Genomic DNA, 13,722 nt, shown 5'->3' on the forward strand with positions numbered 1-13,722 from the left:
TCGTTAACAGCCACAATTATTGTTATTCCGAGAGACAGGCGGGAGGTGGTCAGGGACGTGGTGGGGTGAAAGGAATGAAGTCCTCGTACGCCCGTCTCGCCAGGTTAATACTCCTGCCTGTCGGCCTGACAGCTGCAAGATTGATTACTCAGGCCTCCCGCTCTTTATAACTCGATCAGTCGAATTAATCTCTGGCTGTCGGCCCATCTGATGCCTGAATCACAAATTTAATTTGGAGGTGCACAGCTCCTCCCCCATCCCGCCCCTCCTCCTCCTTCCCTCCTCCTCTTCCTGCTGGCTGTCCCACTTCCTCCTTCGTTTTCTGCCCCTTTCCTCTCCTCCCGCCCACCCTCCTGCTCCAGGGTCTCCCTCTCCTCCTGCTCCTCCTCCTGGAGCATCCTCGCAGGCCCCTGCGGGAGCGGGCAGGCGGAAGAGGGAGTCACTCTGAGTCAGCAGCCCCTGTGCCCAGACCAGGGGAGGGGTCACAGCCCCCACCTACCAGGCAAGGCGCCCACCCCTGGCTCCACCCCAAATGGGGAAAGAGGCTGAGCTGACACTAAGTAAGACATATTAATGTACTAAAGACTTAATGAAGTTGGGGGGGCGCGAAGGGTGGAAAGTGCTTGCTTTATTAGTTTATGGCCGATTAATGGGGACGCCATTACTGTGATGGAGATGGATTGCTGCTGTCAGCAGCCTGGGCCGAGGGCTGGCGGAGATCCTCTCCTCGGGTGGTGGGTGCCTCCAAAGGAGTCAGAGAGGACTTCATTAGAAGGGTCCGCGGGACCCCATCCATCGGGGTGGGGGCAGGAGCTCCTGTCAGCTTTGGGGGGAAATTCCAAGGGCCCAAGGCTGGGACTGACCCCAGAGGTGGCCTCTGGAAGTGGGTGGCCCTCGCTGGGCCCCACCCAACAGGGGCCCTAGTCTTCTGGGAGCTCAAGGGAAGATGGACATAGGGCGGAACAAGCAGGACCCACTTGATCTACCCAAGACTTCCTTCCCTGGCCGCAGGGAGAGAAGAGCAAGGGAAGCAAGCCCGCTCTTTCCATCCTTCAGCAAGGAGGTGTGCCATGATGTGAGGTCCCCCAGCCCACCAGGCAGCAAGTAAGGCCCACGCTAGAGTGCTCAGTGCCCAGGCCCAGGACTTGGCCCACTGCTCCCATGGGACTGAGGTAAAAGCTGCGTGGGAAGCAGGCCGCCAGGGGACGCGAGGAGGCAAGGAAGAGAGAGTGGAGGAGAGGCGCAGATGCTTTCTGGGCTTTCTCAGGCCAGGGGGACAGGAGGTGCTGTCACTGGGCAGCCACCGAACACATGCTTGTAGCTGCCCTGTCTCCTCAGCTCCCTCTCAGCTCTGTGTCCCCACCTCTGACCTTGTTCTCTGCCAAGGAGAAGTGGGGCGGATCCAACACAGTTCTCCATGGGGCCATGTTGCATCGGGAAGCCTCCAGGTGCCTTCTCCAGGCTCGTGACCCCAGATGCGTGTGACTCTTTGCCGTGGCTCTTTCACTGCAGAGACACTCAGGTTAGTTTAGAATTATTTTTTATTAACAACTGCTGCCCAACCAGGGACACTGCTCAGTCCTTCTATACTCCCGCTCGGTCCTGAGTTCCCCTCAGTCCATACCCCATCCCAGAGGCATGGGAGCGACCCAGGTCTGGATGGGCCCAGAATCACAGCCTGTTGCCCCGAGTGTGCAGTGCCAAGAAGACATTCTTACACTTTGACGCAACTTAGGTGCAACGACTAGACTGTGGCAAGATGACCAAGCCCACAGGTCGCCTATGGTCTCTCCGTCCCGCCTCTTTCCTCACAGTGGGAGTGACTCTCCAAGGATGCATCTCTCTGCGTCCTGCACGGGATGCTTACGGTACGTGGGGCAGCAGCCCATGGGTCACGGCTGGCGTGCGGGGCTGTGCATCCCTGGGCCCCAGGAGGCCCTGCGCCTGTGCAGTTCCTTTGAGGTTAACGCTCTATGGCTGCTTAGGCCGAGGCCCTGACATCTGTCCAGGGGTCACCACCAAGGGCACTCCCCAAGGTTGTCGGAGCTACCTGCTCAGCCTAACTGGGCAATAAATACCATTTCTGAGAGTAATTTAATTATTGGCTCCTGCGGACGAGTGGGTAATTAAATTCCGTAGCTCCCAAAGTAATTAATTGCTATGCAAATAGTAATGCCCTCTGCTTTGGAGAGGAGGATCCCGGCCTGGATTTGCCCTGCAATTAGAAGCTAATAATTACCCTGTCAGCTCCCAGCTTCTGCCGGGTAATTACCTGCTAAAGCCCTATCGGTCACGAGGCCGTTCCCATCACCCGGTGCTGTAGCTAGAGTAGTGGTCACTCTGGTGGCCCTAACAGCTAGAACAGGGAGCCCTCAGAGTGCTGGTTAATCTTGAGGTCCTCCCCATCCTGCCCCATGTCCACAAACTCCAGGAGCCCCACAAAGAAGCCCTCACTTCTGACCAAGGAAAATGAGGACAGGGTTCCCTGGCCTCCCAATGGGAAGAGACATCTCACCTTCTTGGGGGTTCAAGTCCTGCCAGCTAGGTCCAACTCATCCATCGAGCAATTCCTATGTGTCTGGAACTTTCCCAAAGAGGATACAACTGCTGGTTGTGATGAAAATCATTTCCCCAGGTGGCTTGGTTTGCTTTGCTTTGCTTTCTTCCAGGTGTCAACTGGGCTAGGCTAAGCTGTGACATGACCAGAGAGCAGGGCGGAGGCATTATTTTGTGGCTCACACACACCTTCTCTCGGTTATCCAGCATACAGCATGTCCCTGGGCTGTGCAGGTCCCACTGAGCAGGGGGGGGGGCACTCCCTCCCTGCTGGGCGAGGGATTCTGAAGATACCATCCACGTCCCCAGTCTGTTGACTGCAAACTAAGGAGCTCGTGTTCCACAGACCTGGCCCCAGCAGGTGGGCCCTTAAGAGGGCCTGGGCTCTTCCTCGAGAGACTCCCAAAGGCAGCTGGGTCTGCAGTCGCTCTCCCCTGGCCAGGCTTCTCAGCCCGGCTGCCCTCGGACACAGCCAGTGCTTAGGGGTTCCAACGTATTCCTCCTCTTCCCTCCCACTGAAGCCCTACAGACTTCAGACTTGTTTGGGCAACTCACAGTTGCATAACCCAATTCCTTGAGACAAATTTCCTCATGCAATTGTACGCATGTATGGACTGTGTTCCTCTGAGGCCCACTGCTGAGGAAGGAGTCAAGGGAGTCCAGGAAGCAGAGGGGCCAGTGGGGCAGAGAACCCTCCCCTGCCGTGAACACGCACCTGGGTGCCTCCTGCCTGTCCTTCAGCCTCGGTATCAATGAGCGGCTTGCAAAAAGCTGTCCCTCGCCCATAGATAAGTGCAGGCTCCACATTCCCTCTCTTCCATCCTCAGAAGGGCAGAGGACCTGGCCAGAGGAGATCCTGGCTGTCAGGATCATGACTAGGACTGCAGCCAAGAAATAGGGGTGGCAGGAAGCACTGTGGGTGTTAAGGCCGAAGCCTAACCCTGTGAGAACCTAATAAGGCACTTGGTTCACACACACCCTGGGGTGGGATGAATGTGAGCTACCTAGAGCCACACCACCAGTGCTGGGGAGGACAAGACGAAAATGGCTGGCAGAGGGTGGCATCAGGAAAGTCGGAGCTGATTGACAAACCAGCTTCCCAAGCTTCAGATGGGAATGTGGGCAAGAACTATGCACAGGGTAACATCCAATATTTCCAGTACCAGGAGGTGATGCTGCCTGATGTTGGTGGAACTTCACCTATTTGGGAAGATCTGACCTTGCAAGGGGCCCTTTCCCCACCCTCTAGCTTCACCTTGGCCCAGCCCACCCACCACAGAAGGGAGGCAATGGTGTCCCATGATCTGAGGTCTGTACCTAACATCTATTTCCAACTTTTGCTTCTGGTTTCTTTAGGGACTGGGAGGAGTCAAGCTCCTATGGACCTTCATGAGGAGACGCTGTCTAACCTCTTGTTAGAGATTCTAGGACAAAGATGTCTAATCCCTCATGTGTTAATACTCTTCAAAGGGCTGGGGATTTAGCTCAGCAGCACAGCCCCTGCCTGGCAAGCGCAAGGTCGTCAGTTCGATTCTCGGTACTGGAAAAAAAACAACAACAACAAAAAAAAATACTCTTCAGAGAGCTGAGAGAGTAGTCTACAGTGTAGGATCCACTCCTCCAGGGAGACAGGAGGCTCCCTAAAGCAGGGAAAGGCCGGGTATCCCCCCCAAACAGGGATTCTCAAAGGCAGTTGATATTTCTCTCTTATCACCCCCCTCAGGGCTTAATTCTGAAATCTGTAGAGATTCTCAAAATAAAGCACCTGTGATGTAGCCAGGTAGGAGCTGGGGCCTCAGCATGACCAGGACTGGCAGGTGTCCCTGCCCTGAGTGGCCCCAGAATGGCTGGGGCAGGCACCACACCACTCCACTGACAGCTCTTTAGAATCCATTCAGAGTTTTGCCCTGCTGTAATCTCTGGGTGATGAACATTTCCCTTAATGAATGGGTGAGAATTGAGTTAAGCTGGATGCCCATGTGTTTAGACTACAGCTGATTAAACCTCCATCTGTGCAAGGCCTGCCTGGGACTAGCTCATTGTACATAATTTTTTAAAGGAAGGAAAAATGATGTTCATTTTTCAGTTCTTTAAAGGAGTGGGGCTCCTTGCAGCAGGCAGACCTGGAGGGTTCAGAAGGGCGACACAGCTCCTGGAGCAGGTTCCTGAGCCCCAGAAGACCTTTGGCCTGAGTCTAGCCTCATGAGACAAGTTGACTAGAAATCGGGGGCCCCTTTGGGTGGGGAATGCTGGGTAATCAGACTCAAAGCAATCAGACTGCTAAAAACAAGCCTGGACTGACATACTGCTTCCATTTGCCTTCCCAGGCCGTTGCTCTGAGGAGAGGCAGCAAAGGGAGGCAGTGTAAAAGCAGAAGTCAGACCTGTGGCTTTAGTTCCTGTCAGATGCAGTTTCAGTTCTTTGTTCCTCCTCCGGAATCATCCAGACACTTTCAAAGGAAACTGGGAGCCTGGGGGCCTATCCCCGCTCGGCATTCTGACCTCTCGTGGGCGTGTTGTGGGTCAGGACCAAGGACAGCGGCAGCGCCATCTCAAGATCTCCATCTTCCAGGTCTCTAGGCAGCCCTCTTCTTTTTTGGCTAAGCCACTTCCCCATTCTCTTACCACTCCCCTTTTACTTTCCTTCTCTTTCCATTCCTATTACTCCTCCCTGTCTTGTTCCTCCTCCTCTTCTTCTTCTCACTCCTTGTCCCTAATCTCAAGACACACACTGGGATCTAATGTTGAGCAGGAAGGGAGGTCCTGGTGACTGGCTTTGAAAGACTGGACAGTGCTCCCCTCTGCAGGGTGCCGCGGAGCTGCCTGCCTGCCTACTCCCAGCATGCTGGGGCCCTAACTTCACAACCCTCTCCTCCCTTCCCCTCTCTTTCCCACTCTCCTCTCCTCTGTGTCTCTATGAAAAGTGGCAGCAGCTGCTGGAGAAGGCATACCCTTCAATGAGCATCAGCAATTGCAGTGACGGAATGTCCCAGCCTTCTTTCCCAGTTAATCTAACTTGGGAAGAGTTGAGGTGTATTCTGGCTCTGCTGCCCGTGAAAGGCAGAGAATAAATAACAAGCCAGAGGCATAAACAGATGTGCAGATCTATGCAGCTGGCTCTTCCCTGCCAAATTACCATGGACAGAACCCTGGCAGGGGGCCAGGATGCCTCCCCCTCTGCTTGGAGTTCAGCCACCAGGACCCATCCAAGCCCACCATCCATTTGGCAACCTCTGAGTGAAGGGAGGAGATGCCAAGGAAGGGAGTGCAGAGGCTGCAGGTACCCCCTGGGTTTGGAAAGCTCCACAGACTTCCCATAGAGACTTGGGTGGGTGGAGGTAACAGGATGGGGGAAGAACGGGAAGCTCTGACCAGGCCTTCCTGGACATTCCGTGGAGCCATCTCCCCAGGGTTTGGCCGACTGGAAGCGACCTGACAGCCAGTCCTTACAGTACCACAAAGGCCTGTCGCTCACAGATTGGGCATTCCTGGGTCTGTGATCATATGTGGCATGCTTAAGGTTGGTACGGAGTGCAGGGATCAGGCCGCAAGGGGAAGAGGCCCAGTAGGGTGTCCCCGAGGATGCCAACCCTGCAGCAAGAGGTGGAAAAGAGGCAGGTTGGGACTGCTGAGACGCCAAGGGACAAGGCAGGGGCCAGAGGAGAAAGCATGAGCTGGAAGAAGGGTCGCCCCAGGGGGCCGGTGTCTATCAGTAATCCAGATCCGGACTGAGAGGCCCACGCCGCCTCCAAGCCATCTTCAGCTCCCAAGGACTCTTTCTCTTTACTTTCTGACTTTCTCATGCCAGACCGTCTCACGCAGGTTGGGGCGGCATGGAACAGTTTTTCTAGTGCCTGAACTTGCCCTTCTCCAGACAGGCCGTGCAGTCTTCTGACCCAGGGTGATCCTGCTCTAACACACATGGCATTAGGACACACCATGAAGGGACTCAATTCTGCAGGCAACAGGGAGCCGCAGAGCCATACGGGGAAAGTCCTGGCTTAAAAAGGCAAGACTGGCTTCAGAGTGAAGGGCAGGTAGCGGTGAGGTGAGATGCAAATTAGGGAGCCTACTTAGGACCCTGCTGTTGTCACTCAAGCCTTATGGGACACACAGTGGGAAAGAAATAGAGGGATGGACAAGGGAAGAATTGGTGGGGCTTGATGGTGGATTTAACCAGAATCAGAGATAAAAAGGGAAGTGTGCCCATATATATTATTGTCCAATCCAGAACCATTGGAGTACGAATGAACTCTGACCAGTAATTTTACCAGAACGGGACACACAACTCTAGGCACACAGATACCTTGGGTAAAGATGACCCAAAGCATGGTGCTTTTGGTGATAGCATTTACAAAGCAAGGAGGGAGGAGGCAAAGTGGCAGGGTGGGAGGGGAGGGGGGCAGTGGGCTTGGCACTGGGTGTGCTGAGTCCGGAGTGCCTGGAGTGCTCGGAGACACACATCTGCAAACGCCAGCACACCGCCCTCTGCCAAGCAGCCCTGAGTGGTGACTTGGAAATGTGCTTCAAACTTGGACAAGAAGTCAGAATCAGACATGCAATGCCTCCCTTTTGGCTCACTGATGCCACTCCTAGAAGTCTGAATCCCAGAAATACTTACTCTTGTGTGAAATGACTGATTTCACTGCGGCGTGGTTTGTAACACTTGGAAACAGCCCACGGTCCTCCAGAAGGAAACCCAGGCTTCTTGGGTGCCTCGGGGAGCACATCTGCATGTGTTGAGGTCTACTCATCCTGCTGACCTGGAAAGCACCTCTGACATTTTTAATTGAAAAGAGGAAAATGAAAAATCACAGACTGGCCTGATGAGCTAGATGTTCATTTTTCAAATACCTTTGTGTGGCAGTTGGGGGGGGGGAACAGTATGTAAAAGGCCCAAACACACACAGGATTCTCAAGGGCAGTGACTGGAGCAGAGAGCAGGATTGCAGGGAAGCAGGAGCTCTCCTCCACATGCTGACTTGTCTGAGGCTAAAATTTTATAAGCATGTAGCTGTAGACTACATTTGGAAAGGACAGTAAGCAGAATTTTTGAAAGACAAATGAAGGAGTTACTAGGTGACGGGTGAAGGTCTAGGTGTGGTGACCGCAGAGATGGGCTGAAGCTGGAGCCCCTTCCCACAGAGCCGCAGGCTAAGAGGAGAGGGCGGGGCCAGGGGTGCAGGCCTGAGTTCGGCCAAAGAGGATGGAAGGACTTCGGACTCCCAGAACTGGGGGAGATGGACTCCTCACTCCACCAACCAGGTTGCCCGCCCCATGCAGTCCTGCCCTCCAGAGCACGGCGCCTCTGGAAACTAGCTCCCTCCCACACCCCGATGTGTCTGAAGAGATTCTCAGCGGTCCCAGACTTTGTGCTGCAGAGAAGAGCCCAATCCCATCCCGGAAATCCTGCTCCAGCAGGCAAGGCCCCCAGACTTCCACTTCTCTCCCCGATGCCCTCAGGCTCCAGGGTCTTCTCTGGGTGAGGAAGGAACATGACATCCGTCTTCCAGAGGGAGGCCGCGCGCGTGCGTGTGTGCTGAGTGGGTGAGTGGAGGGTGGGGGGCAGCAGCGTGACTCACAGCAGCTCCTCCCCTGGGCAGAAGGAACCTGACGGGCGGGTGTGGGACTCATCAAGGTGACTTCCTGACAGGCCTGTCAGCTCCTCTCACTCCTGGCTCTCTGCAGCACGTCCCCCGAAGCTGAGCAGGTTCCTCGCCTCTCCAGGCCTCTAAGGCTGGGTCTCTATCCTTTCCCCGCGCCCCTCCCCCACACCACGAGCCCTTTCCAGGGCGAACTTCCGGTCCGCCACTTTGCAGCTCTGCTAGGCGGTTTTTTCTTCTCTGAACAGAAATGCATAAAGTCAGCTTTTCTGTTGGGTGCCCTGGCTCTGGGCTCCTTCTCCACCACAGCACATTTTATAGATGATTGGGAGCCCGGGGATACGCACAGGACAAGGGGCAAGGAGCTTGTGCGTGCGTGTGTGTGTGTGTGTGTGTGTGTGTGTGTGAGAGAGAGAGAGAGAGAGAGAGAGAGAGAGAGAGAGAGAGAGGGAGGGAGAGAGGCAGCCGGCTCAGGTCTGTGTGCTGCTGCCCAGGGTGGCAGGGGGTCCGTAAACGTGAGGTCCCCAGGACTCGGAGATCACAGCAGGCCGTCCTCAGGGTCTGCCGTCTGTACGTCTCCTCAGCGTCACAGCTCCCGTAACAGTCGGTACGTGGGAGCCTGCGGTGCGGAGAGCTGTGACCTGTCCACCCGCACGCAGCTAGTGGCTGAGGACCACAGAGCACAGAGACCTTGACTCGGGGAAGACTCCTTAATTCTGTCAGAGACTTTGGAGGAGAGGTCCTCTTCCTAAGACCCTATAAAGGTGGCAAACTGTACTAGCGCCTTCTCAGAAAGGTGGGAAAACCTAGATCCTCTGGCCTCCCCCACAGAGCCTGCCTGGCGCCTGACGCTTCTCTCCGGCAAGGGGACTCCAGGCCCGGCTCCTTTCTGGACGCCCCACAGCCGGCAGCAGGCAGGGTGTGCGCCGCTCTGAGCTCCTGTGCTGGGCTGGGCCTGGGTCCCCTTGCCTGACCCTGCGTCCTGCCTCCCCCCAGGGGCTCGGTGCTTTTCCCCCTCGCACCCCAGTCTGCAACCCCCTTCGATCCACACTCCCCTGGGGCGAGAGCCACTTCCCTGGCATTCCCAGCCGGAAGCACAGGTGGCCCTCAGCCCGGCTCCAGGCTCCACCGCGGGCGGAAGCACCGCGCTCAGGCCGGCTCTGGTCCCGCCCGGGGCTGCCGGCGCCTGCAGGGCCGGAACGTCCCCTCGGGGCACGGGGGGCACTTTCTCCCGCCCTCTGATCGCCTCCCCCGCCCCCTTCCCCCAGCTCGGAGGGCGTGGGGTGCAGGGCGGCCGCGGGGCTGCGAGCAAGCCAGCCGGGCTTCCCACTTCCCTCCGCCTCCGCCGGGCCCCTCGCCCTCTGCAGGACCCGCGGCAACCGCGGCCGAGCGCGGCATTTGGGGGCCGAGGCGGAGAGGTTAATTATTGCTCCCCGCCCCCCACGCCCCCCGCAAGATGTATCTGACTGTCAGAAGGGGTGACAGATGAAGACAAAGTGCACGTGCGGCGCGGGGAGCAGGGTTAACCCCTCCGCCGCCGCGGGAAGCAGTGGACGCCGCCCCCGCCCAGGGGCCGGACCGACCGGGGAGACGCCAGCGGCCCGGGAACCCAGACCGGGGGCCGCCCCCTCCCGCACGGTCAGTCCCAGGTCCTTGTCGGAGTCTGTGCAACTGTATCTGAGCCTGGACGCTCTTGTGCGGATGTCACCGGGAGTCTGGAAAGTGCTTGCATGGGGTGTGTGTGCACACGTGCGTGCACTCGGGTGCTTGCAGCGCTGGCTGGCGGTGCCCGAGCGGTGGGAGCGCTGCTCTGAGTACAGCAGCCCTGCTGCAGGCGGCAGCGAGGTGCCTGTGCTCGGGAGGGGAATCGAGGCGTCCCAGAGCACCGGCTAGGGCCAGTGCGGGTGTAAGCGTGGCTGGGCCTGCACGTGTGCGTTCCACTGTGTGTGTGTGTGTGTGTGTGCCGGCTGAGGCCACAGCCTCTCCCTTCCCCTCCCTGGTGTCCTCCCCTCTCTGCCTCCTCCCGCCACAAGCAAACAAGGTGAAATAATTACTTTTCCATTTAAATGCCCCATGTTCAAGCCAGAATGAAAACAAAGTGATTTAATAAAGTTGTCTTTAAAAAGGAAAATAAACGTGTGCTCAGCTCCCCTCCCTGGCGTTCAGGGAGGCCCCAAACCCTTCAAAGTTAATTAAAACAGGAACTAAAATCACAGAATCACTTAAGAGCCCTTTTCCCGTCTCTGCCTTCAAGGTAAGGCATCCCCCAGAGCCCCCGCCTCAGCCGGACCCACCCTGGGGTTCCTGCCCCAGGCCTCACCTCCTTCCAGGACCAGCGCGGTTCCTGGCCCTGCGGCACCCTGACCTTCCTACGCCCGCGCGGAGGGGCTGACCCCCGCACTCCGGAGTCATCAAAGGCCTCCTCTGGCCCTTTGAGGCCCTGATGACACTGGTCACCATCAGGAGCCTGCAGCCTGCCTCCTCTCGGGATGCAGCCAGGCTGCCCCCGCACAGTCCCAGCCCCCAGCGGCTCTGAGCTTTATCTGTCTTCACTGACCCCTGGCCTGGTCCTCAGCTCCTGCTCAGCACTGTTCCGCTGCTTCCGCCTGGTCTGTATCTGCTCCCCGTCAGAGGCCCCACTGGAGCGCCAGCCCTTCAGCAGCCCAGATAAGAGAGATGGATGGACCCCAGTTTGGGGGATGCCCCTCCCCGCAAGCCAGACCTAGAGCCCTAGTTCCGACAGGGGCTCCCTGCGGGGGCTGGGGGTGAAGGCTGCTGAGCCAGGAAAGTCTAGCCCCTGCCCATCCCCACCCTCCCCTATTCCCAAGGCCCAGGCCCGCGTTGGCCAGCGCACACTCCAGGCTGAAGTCCTGCACGGGTGCCACCCCCTCCGTGCAGATCAGGGTGAGGCGGCCCACTGACCGAATGCTTATTGTGTTTGCAGTGCGTCACCCATGGGATCCATAATCATGGTGGAGGAAGTGTTATCGCTGTCTTGCAGAGGGGCACACAGAAGGGAGGTGAAGAAAGTGCCCCCAAAATAGGTATCCTGGTGCACACCTGCAATCCTGGCCCTCAGGAGGCTGAAGCAGGAAGATCAGGAGTGTGACTCCAACCTGGACTAAAGACTCCATCTCATCCCTCAGCCATTGTCACTTCTGACAGAGCCCACCTCTTCTCCTGAGTGACACCAGACCTCAAGTCCACCCTCCCGAGGGATGGGGTGAGAGTTGACCGTGGGGTAACACGTGTCACCAAGACTGCACATCCATAACCATTTGCTCTGCCCGAAAAGGCTTCAGTTGCTCAGATGGTGGTAAAATGTCAAACACAAATCTAGGCCAGGACCTAGTCTGTGCCTTTGCCTCCTCCTGGCCAGTGAGGACACAGTCCAGCCAGACGAGGGCTCAGTCCTGGGAAGAAGAGGGACCGAGGGGAGGGAGAGAGCGGTGAGGGACTGAACCGGCAGGGAAGGGAGCCGTGGCTTGGGGTGAAGTAGTCGGCACGGGAGAGTGAGAAGGGAGCAAGGGAACAGTGAGGGGCTGCTGCAGTCCAAAGACTGGGGCCACTGGACGCCCCCCAGCAGGAGGAGGGCAGGAGGACGCACCTTCCCATTCTGACCTGGGAAGTGGGGGAGGGTGTCCCACGATCTTCAGGACCTCGTCCCACCCTTGGCCGAGCCCCTGGGAGCTGCCATGTGCTGGCAGGCAACTAGCCAGATGGTGGGACGAGGCTTCATGGGACACTGGTGCTGTAAGCCTGCCCCACCTCGCCTACCAGTGAGTCACCTAAGCCAGGCCAAGCTCTGAAACCCACGCTCCCCTTCTGCCCCCAGCTCGAGCAGAGAAGACTAGGGAAGCTAGAGCCCAGCACAGGGAAAGTAGGGTGACTCCTCAGAGCTGGTTTCCAGGCTCCACCCCGGTCTGCCATGTCCCTGCTCCCAGAGCCTCTTTCTCTGCTCCCCAGCCCAGCTTCATTCCTGACCCCACACTGCCCTTCCCCAAGGTTCTCAATCCACCGTGCTGTCTGCGGCTGACTCCCACTCACCGCCTCCCAGGTCTAGCCCCTGCCAGTCTCCAAGTGACCCCAACACTGCCTCCGCCATGGCCCCCGGCCTCCCGTCTCCCACGCCCGCCTAGCCTATCGCCCTCCCCTCAAGGTTCTCTGCCTTGAGCAGGGCTGCGGCTTGGGCTGCAGCAACTGTCCTTACCCTCCGCCGCTTACGTGGCTGTGCCTTGTGTGGAAAGAACATAGCCCTCGAGAGGGCTGTGCCCACAGGCAGAAGGCGTCCAGGTGATCACCAGCCTGTCTCCAGCCTCCTTTCCTCTGGCTCAGTCACCTGCACACTCAGAGTAGAGTTCTAGGCCGCAGGACCCAGGCTTCTGAAGGAAGAGCTAGGGCACTGCTGGGTGTGACTGTGCACACCTGCAATCCCAGCTACTCAGGAGACTGAGGCAGGAGGACTGAAAATTGGAGGCCAGCCTGGGTAGCCTAACAAGACGCTATCTCAAAATAAAAAGGGTGGAGGTGTACTCAGTGGGGGAGCACTTGCCTAGTGAGCATAAAGCTGTGGTTCAAATCCCTAGCACCCTGCAAAACGAAACAAAGCAAACAAAAACCAAGGTATCTGCGACCCACCAGAGTTTGTCTGTCCTTCCCGCACACACATGCACTTACGTGTACATATGCACACAGTCCTGTGGGCACCCCCACTGGTATGGTTTAGACCAAGAACAGCACCCCAACCTTCATACACCCGTGGGGAGGCTTTTGGACTGAACCAGGGCGGCTTATGGCTGACTTTCCTTTAGGAGGTGGCTGGGCCAGAACAGCGGTCACTGCCGGAGTGACCAGCAAGAGTAGATTTCCCTCCCCGGTTTCACCCTTCTCTCTGCCCATGTCCTGAGCGGCTTTCTGCCACTAGGTCCTTCTGCCGTGCTGTCCTGTCCTGAGCCAGGTGACCGTGGACTGTAACCACAGCCAAAACAAACCCTCCTCCTTTAAGTTTTGGGGGCCAGGTGTTGTGTCTGATCAAGGAGACAGTATCTACGCCACCCCCGTATTGTAAGGATATACACACTCACACACACGCTTAGACTAAAATGCAGACTCCACCAGGCAGGGACTATCTTTCCCATGATGCACCCCCAGCCCCACAATGGCCCTATAACAAGAACTTGTAGAAGAAAAATAATGTACATACTGACAAATGTATATACATACAAATATATGATATGTTCATATACACAATGCTGAGTACACACATACAAACACCTACAGGCTACCTGCTTACCAGCTTATTTACCTGTAGTCACATATGTAGTGTGACATACCTACACACATATATATATACATATAGCTAAGCATACGTATAACCACTATACACATATCATAGACATTACTTTAGGTATCACGTATAGATGTTTATCGTATGTATAATGCACGTTCACACACACTAAATGAACACAAATCGAACCTCTCATACACAGATTTTTCCAATCAAGTAAAAACTCACAAAGGCCCTGGCCCAGCCAGCCTGCCGCTACCAGAAACGTCCACCAGAT

At 56.8% G+C, this 13,722-nt stretch overlaps 1 long non-coding RNA gene across 1 annotated transcript; it reads right to left on the reverse strand.

The window, feature by feature from the left end:
- Positions 1-1,041: 1,041 nt before the first annotated feature.
- On the reverse strand, positions 1,042-3,356 carry LOC106146573. Its single transcript, XR_001231066.1, has 3 exons — positions 3,272-3,356; positions 2,516-2,691; positions 1,042-1,506 (listed from the first exon to the last, which is right to left on the reverse strand). It is a non-coding gene; the product is annotated as an uncharacterized LOC106146573 (long non-coding RNA).
- Between the last annotated feature and the right edge of the window lie 10,366 nt (positions 3,357-13,722).

The sequence above is a fragment of the Chinchilla lanigera genome, unplaced genomic scaffold (genome assembly GCF_000276665.1).
Source record: "Chinchilla lanigera isolate Chin_1 unplaced genomic scaffold, ChiLan1.0 scaffold00084, whole genome shotgun sequence".
In the NCBI taxonomy this organism is placed as follows: Eukaryota; Metazoa; Chordata; class Mammalia; order Rodentia; family Chinchillidae; genus Chinchilla; species Chinchilla lanigera.